This window comes from Onychomys torridus, chromosome 9 (genome assembly GCF_903995425.1).
Source record: "Onychomys torridus chromosome 9, mOncTor1.1, whole genome shotgun sequence".
NCBI classification, from domain to species: Eukaryota; Metazoa; Chordata; class Mammalia; order Rodentia; family Cricetidae; genus Onychomys; species Onychomys torridus.
Window position 1 is genome coordinate 99,235,779 of NC_050451.1, and position 8,020 is coordinate 99,243,798.

Here is an 8,020-nt window from a genome sequence, read left to right on the forward strand (position 1 = left end):
GGGTAATGCACTCTTATAAATGAGTACATACCACATTTATCTTTTAGTGTCTGCATACTCCTCTCAGGATTGTTTTTCTAGTTTCATCCTTTTGCTGAAATTTCCTGATGGCTTTTGTTATTGTTGTTTTTATTGTAGCACTTTGATTTTTCATTACACAATGAAGTGTGGCTGAGGCCTAACATTCTCTCTGGACAGTAGAAAAACATTGTCATTTTATATATAGTTGAGCACAAAAACCTGATATAAATTAAGACAGTAAATGCATTTCCAGATGTCAATTCAAATACTTCCCAACTCAAGGCAAGTATTAGCCCAGAGTGGTCAGGAGTGAAAATACCAGGAGGGAAACTAGATCTTAAGTCTTGGACTTTATAACCATTTTAGACTGGCAAGATGAAAGTGGTAACTAGTTCAGGAACCTTTGCCTTCCTAGAGGAATTCTGGAAGTCAGCTGTCTATTAATACCCTGCACAGATCACTTCATGGAGCTCACACAAATCCACCAGTCTGGGGAATTCTTTTCCACGATGTGCTCTCCTCAGCTACCATGTCACATGGACTAAGGAATAAATCACTTTATCAATAGGGTAGTAAACATATATCAAGGGAAGAGTTAACTTGAATACAAGGTCAAAAGTCGGCAACAAGTTATACTATTCAGTGCTGATTTGGATACATTTCAAGGCCTTCTTTCACTGGGTCCTGCAGCAGGTGCTTGGCAGCTGCTCAGTCTGTCTAGTAGTAGTTGCAGTGAACAGTGGTGGGGCCAGTAGTGTCTTACTGTTTGCTGGTTCACATTTGCTGGAAGATGGAGAGCGAGGTAAAGACCAAGGCACCAATCCAGACTGAATACTTGTATTTAGGGGCATCACAGATCTTAATGTTCATTGTGCTGAGTACTAAGGCTGTGGTATCCTTATGCATCTTGGGTACATGATAGTGTACCATCAGACAGCACAGGGTTGGTGTACAGATCCTTGAAGATGTCCACATCACACTTCTTGATGGAGTTAAAGGTGGTCTTGCAGACACCACAAGACTCCATGCCAGGGAAGGAAGACTAGAAGAGCACCTCTGGGCACTTAAACCACTCATTGCTGGTGGTGATCATCTGCCCCTCAGGCAGTGCTTATTTCTTGCTCAAAATCCAGGGCAGCATAGTAGAGCTTCTCCTTAATTTCATGCACAATTTCCCTCTCAGCTTGGTGGTGATGCTGTAGCCACACTCAGTATGGATCTGTATAAGATAATATGTCAGATCCCTACCAATCAGGTCCAGACATAAGATGGCATGGGGAAGAGCAGAGACCTTGAAAATGGGCACTGTGTGCATAAGAGAGACCCCCTTTACCAGAGCTCATGACAGTGGTGTGTCCAGATGCATACAGGTACAGCATGACCTGAATGACCACATACAGGGCTGGGATTTTGAAGGTTTCAAACATTATTTGTCTTTTTTCTCATGGTCCCCATAAGATTGCCAGTACCCCCAGTCAGCAAGAAGCAGTAAGGGAAGCTACTCCCAAATTCCCAAAATATTGTTTATGAATGTTTATTTTTATTTAAAGTCTATTGATTACAAATGCAATCTTTTTCTAAAAAAGAAAAAGGAATATAGATATGATAGGATGAAAAGGTAGATTATTGAATCTGCTTTTAAAGAACAGCAACTTCTTTGAAAGGTGTTACATTGCTATGGATTTTAGTTTATTGATACAAATTTAAAGTTAATTTTGTTATACTCTCTATATATTTCTACTCTTGTTTAAAGTACTATGTTTATGCAACTCATTTAAAATTATAATTAAAATTATAATGTATAATTAAGAAATATAGATTAATAATTATTCATCTATGAAAATCAAACTTATAGTCATATTAGTTAAGTTAGATATATAGAGATATATTTCAATTAGGTAAGTAATCTTCAAACACTTTAAAGGCCCACAGAATATGGCATTTAAAATGTTTTAAGAACTTAGACTTTTCTGGACAAGGAGACACATCTGCTCCTGGCAGCACCAAAATTGCTTCAAAGACAATGATGGGCATCAAAGAAACTCAGTATGGAGTTTGTTTTCTTTATGGTGAAATTTAGCCACTGGGCGAAAAAGTGTGCTTGCCTCAACTGCTTGACAGGATACTGTATAAACTGGACATCCCGGACCCATGAGAAAGTGACCACTGAACTTTGCAAGGTGAGATGGTCCTTCAGGTTCCTGCTTCACAGAAGAAACTGCCAGACATTCTACTGGACATGGGGAGAACCAACTGATGAACTTTGTCAGAATGAGTGGAACAGGCCTTAAAATTTCCTGTTTCACTGAAAGCTATGCCAGAGACTCTAGGCTTGTAGGTTAAAGAGAGATGCCTCTGTAGCTGGAGAGTTTCTCTCCAGGTCCCACCAAGCCCTCGAAGTCCCACAGCCCACTTAAAAAATAATCACTCAGAAGCTTATGTTACTTATAAACTGTACGGCCATGGCAGGCTTCTTGCTATCTAGTTCTTATATCTTAAATTAACCCATTTCTATTAATCTATAAGTTGCCACAGGGCTCGTGGCTTAATGGTATCTTTTTTTCTTTTTTCTCCTTTTTTTATTTATTATATTTGTGTTTTAATTTTACACATCAGCCATGGGGTCTCCTGTCCTCCCCCCTCCCACCCTCACTGCCACCTTCCCCCCAGCCCCTCCCCTCCATTCTCATCTCCTCCAGAGCCTGCTTCTCATGGCATCGGCTCACAGTGGCTCCTCTCTCATCCTTCCTGTTCCCAACCTACTACTCTCTCTTTGTCCTGCCTATCCTTCCTGCCTGGCTACTGGCCAATCAACACTTTGTTTATTAACCAATCAGAGCAACACATTCACAGCACAGAGAACACCCCACAGCATGCCTCAACATTACAAAGGGACTTTGGATAATTTTACAGGTAGCCAGATGTCTCTGTCATTTCTAGAATTATGGAAATTCCTTGCCCTACACTTCCTGCTTACTCAGGTAATACTATATCATTCTGCAGTATTTGATGGAGTTGAAGACTAATTTTAATTTTTTTTATTCATGATAAAAGATAAATTAGATATAAAATTTTAGACTCACAAAAATAAGATAGATGATAGAGTATTTTCTTTAATTTTGCTAAATACAAATAGACTAGATATTGTAACTGTAATTCTTACTTGATAACTGTTTTGATATATATAATTTTACTATGTTAAATTAAAAACCTTCCTTTTTGAATAAACAGAAAAGAGGAAGTGCTATGGGATGTCTTTCTGTATGCTGTGGATATGTGTGGCTCCCATTGGATAATAAATAAAGCTGTTTTGGCCTATGGAAAGAAAACTTACATCCAGATGGGAAATCTAAGCAGAGATATAGAGGAGGACGGAGTTGGGAGAGATGCCAGTTGCCACCCAAGGAGCAACAAGATGCCAGCAGACCAGTAATGCCACTGGCCACATGGCAACATACAAACTAATAGAAATGGGTTGAATTAAGTTGAAAGAGCTGAATATAATATAATATAATAAATATATAATATAATATAATGTAATATAATATAATATAATAATATAAGCTGAAGCCATAAGCCATACAGTTTGTAATTAACATAAACCTCTGAGTGATTATTTTTAAGTGGCAGTGGGACTGCAGGTGGGAGAGATTTGTCCAGACCACCAGGCTGGGCAGGACCAGAGAAACTTCCAGCTACAATTGTCTGCATCATCTTCTCTTTGTTAGTATTTAGGGTTCAAGATCGCCTCAGTCAGTGGTGCTCTGTGCTCTACAGGAGCCACACACTATTTACTGTAGAACATGTGATGCCAGATTTCTATGTTATATCAGTTGGTGACAATGACATTCTTGCTGGTTTAATTCAGGGTCAGGATACTCCTCTTGTTCTAAGCCCAGCCATCCATGTAGTTGTCTTTTGGACCCATGCCAACAATGTTGCCCTGCTGTCAGGGAGAAAATGATGGAAGAAAACATGGCACTCAGGGCATTGTGAGCAGCAAAACCTAGTTTACACATACTTGATTTATTGTTCTAATGCGGCAGCTGAGCAGTGAAAAGACACTCAGAGTAATTTGGCAACAGAGAGTGAGTGAGATGAGACCCATGATATTGTTTTTAACAGCTGAGTTATTACTCCATTGTGGAAATGTACCACCTTTTCTTTATCCATTCTTCTGTTGAGGAACATTTAGGTTGTTTCCAGTTTGGGGATATTATGAATAAAGCTGCAATAAACATGGTTGTGCAAGAGTCCTTGTGGTAAAATGGAGCATCCTTTGGCTATTTGCCCAAGAATGGTATAGCCGGATCATGAAGCAGATGGATTTCCATTTTTCTGAGGAACCACCACATTGATTTCTATAGTGGCTGTTAAAGTCAGTACTCCTTCCAGAAATGGATGAGTCCATTGCTCCACATCCCAGCATAAACTGGCACTAGTTCTCTATTGGATGTGGAGTTGGTAAAATTGGCATCAAAAATACCTTTTTTTATGTTATTTTCTTGAGAACAGAATACAATTGAATCATTTTTTTTTCCTTCCAAAACCTCATATATAACCCTCCCTGCTCTCTCTTGAATCCACAGCCTCTATTTTCATTGATTGTTGCTACAAGCATAAATGTGTGTGTATATGCATACAGATTCCTTATTATAGCATGCTCAATGTATACAAAAACTGCTTGCATATACATTTTCAGGGCTGATCATTTGATACTGAATAAACAGTTGGTGTGTTCTTCCCTGGGTAGGACTATTTACTCTGCTCTCATTATTCTTTATTTTCATATATTTCTTCTTGCAGGTTTCAGATCCTTAGGGTTTTCTCTGTTTACTTTGCCATAACTGTTTGTGTTATCCTTGTTCAGCTCCTAGTTGTACAGTCATGTCAGTAATATTTTATGGCTATTGCTTTTGACATTACTAGAAGTCACTATCTTACAGCAAACACTCTACTCTTCTGAAGTTATAAACTTTCTTTCCCTTCTTCAATATTCCTTGAACCTTTGGTCTTCGAGTGTTTTTCCAGATAAAGTCACTGGGACTGGACTCCACAACTTTCCATTTTAATTGGTTGTATTTTTTATGTAACAGTCTCTATCTCTTGCAAAGTTAAGTTTCCTCAAAGAGGGGTGAGGAATACATTTACATGTGAGTTTCAGGACAAAAATTTAGAGATTAGTTAAGGATTATTCTGTTTAGTGAAGTTGTGGCTATAATTGCTCTTCCAAGACACATGACTGCCCTGACCCTCAGAAGATGTCTACATTTCCAGTAGCATGCATGTTTTCAATCTTTTTTATTAGGTCTTAGGTCAAATTAGCAAGCTGCTGGTTACTGTCAAGGTATGTGTGTCACTAGATATCATAGCTTGGTAGTACTGTTTTTTGCTTCACTTCTATGGAATGTTTCATGGTTTCTTCTGATACTGTGAAGCTAATATCTGGGAGAAGAGGTTCAAACCAATGTCAACCCAGAGGTTTCTGAGCCCTATGAGGAAATGCATAGCATCTTCAGCATTATCCAAAGATTTTTCATGTCTTGTGGTCAATTAAGAGAAATACCAATTGTACATACATTCTGAGAGTCTCTTGGACAGACGCACCAGCAACTCAATGGAGGACTCTCATGCCTGGAGTTTAGGGTTTTGTTAAGTAGACTCTTAGAAGGAATTGTTAGCTTAGATGAGAAATTTTTATTTAAACTATCTATGTATTTATACTCAAATTTAAGTATATTATAGATATTTTTAAGGTGAATAGTTAATAGTGTTTGTTGTGGCCTTTTCAGACATTCTTATTATTATTTACCCTCCTCTCTCTGTATTTATTTCCTCTCTTCACTAATTAGAGCTCTCCCCTTTTTTTCCAATCAGATTATATCGATTTTAATAATTATGATTTAATAATCATTATTGCATGCAAGAATACTCACTCAAACTTCATTATCTAGTAATTGTAGAAAGTATTATTTGCTTAGTAGAAACTATTTTCTGCATTACCTTAAAAATTTCATGTTTTATGTATTAATACATCAAACAAGTATCACAATTTTAAAATAATTTATAAGTATTTTGCCAAATAACAAGAGTGACTGTCATAATAATTATAAAACTTTCTAGAAAATTTATTATTGCTCATACAGTATAGCTCATATATAATTGTTTTGGAAATACAACTAAATTCTCATAGAGATTTTGAAACGTCAAAATTCTTTTTTTTTTTCTTTTTCAGAGACAGGATATCTGTGTAACAGTTCTAGCTCTTCTGGAACTCACTTTGTAGACCAGGCTGGCCTTGAACTCACAGAGCTCTACCTGCCTTTGCCTCTGAGTGCTGGGATTAAAGGCATGCTCTACCACTGTCCAGCCAGTGTTCATTTTCTTATGATTTCAATTTATAGCTTAATTTTATAGAACTGTATATAGAAAAGTTCATTTTCATTGTCCATATTTACAGAAAGAATTGTCTCTTGTACATTAAATCAGAAAAGCATTCATGTGGTAAAATCTTGGTGGCCCCAGATGGTCCAATTGGTATGTGTTTGGATCTTAAGGACTCTGCTTCTAACCCTAATGAGTCTATAGGTGTATTCATAGTTAAACATTATTATCAGGAGGTAAAAGATCTTGGGGACATGGCCCAGATGAAGAAGATGAATTGCAACATGTCTATTTTTGAAGGATATGTTGCTGCTCTAGCTTCTTTCATTTCTCTTTCTATTTATTATCCATATTACCATTGTCTTCACTAAAATAGCACTTTATTAAATTGCTTAGAGAATGAACAGGTATCTATGGAGTGTTGCAGGAAGGGTGATTGATTGACAGTTTCTTAGAAAAAAAAATACAGTATGCATAAGTTAATGAGACATGATTTCCTCAAAAAAATGAATATAAGCAGTGATTATAAAATGGAGGTTTTTGTTCAGGCTAAAAGCTTTCTACTTTTGATTAAAAATAATTTTAAAAAAAGGAAGACATTTTACTGAGGTACTTTTCATTTGCATTTGAATATTGAATCCCTTGGATTCATTCTTTCATAGATAAAGAATTTAGACTGTTTTTAAATTAAAGCTAAAGAGTGTTATTGCCTTTACCTAAATTATCTACTTTTCTCAATGTTATTGTACTCTATGATGATGTACTTGTATGTATTTGTGCTAACACTTCACTATATATTTATTTGTACTCTGGCAGTAGATATATTTGCCCAATATACAAAGCAATAGTTAGCTATCTCTTAGTGTTTCTGTATATGCAGTCTTTTGTTTTGTGTCTCTGCTAATGAATATGAGAGTATATAAATATCCATAATGGACATGCTGAGAGTTTTATTATGAGTAAAATTAACATATAGATCAACTTATGACATCTTAATAGCAGCAAACCCTATCACTCATATGCATGATACACCCTGGTCACTTATTTAAGATTTCAGTTTCTATCAGTAATAGTTATAATTTTCAGCTCTGATAAATTTTTAGTTTAAGCTTTGAGAATTCCATACACGTCTACAATGTACTTTGAACATATCCACACCAACAGCCCTTCTCTAACTCCTCCCAAACCTCTTTACCCAAACTTCATTTCCCATTCTTCTTTTGTTCTAAAATGGTTCACAAGGTCCAAATTTAGTGCAATTGAAATGCACCTGAGTAGAAACCCATCTCATGGGTCAAGGCCAAACTACCTCGGCCACACATGAAGAAAACAACACTCCCCTTCCCAGCAACCATGACACTGGCAATAGATTGTCAGCAGCAGTGTGGTGAGGCCCTCAGGCCCTCTTTTCATCTATGCTAAGATGTTTATTAGCTTGATCTTGTGCAAGCTGACATAGTTCCAATGAATTAATGAGTGCAAAAGCCCTGTGTTGTTCAGAAGATACTGTTGGGCAAAAGTCTTCCTTTTCTGCTTGAAGGAAGAAAACTTGAAATTGTATAACCACATCTTTCATGATATTCCCTAATCCTTGGAGGAAGAGAATTATATGGAT

General features: G+C 36.8%; 1 pseudogene; it reads right to left on the reverse strand.

The window, feature by feature from the left end:
• Positions 1–738: 738 nt before the first annotated feature.
• LOC118591452 lies at positions 739–7,778 on the reverse strand (annotated as a pseudogene).
• Between the last annotated feature and the right edge of the window lie 242 nt (positions 7,779–8,020).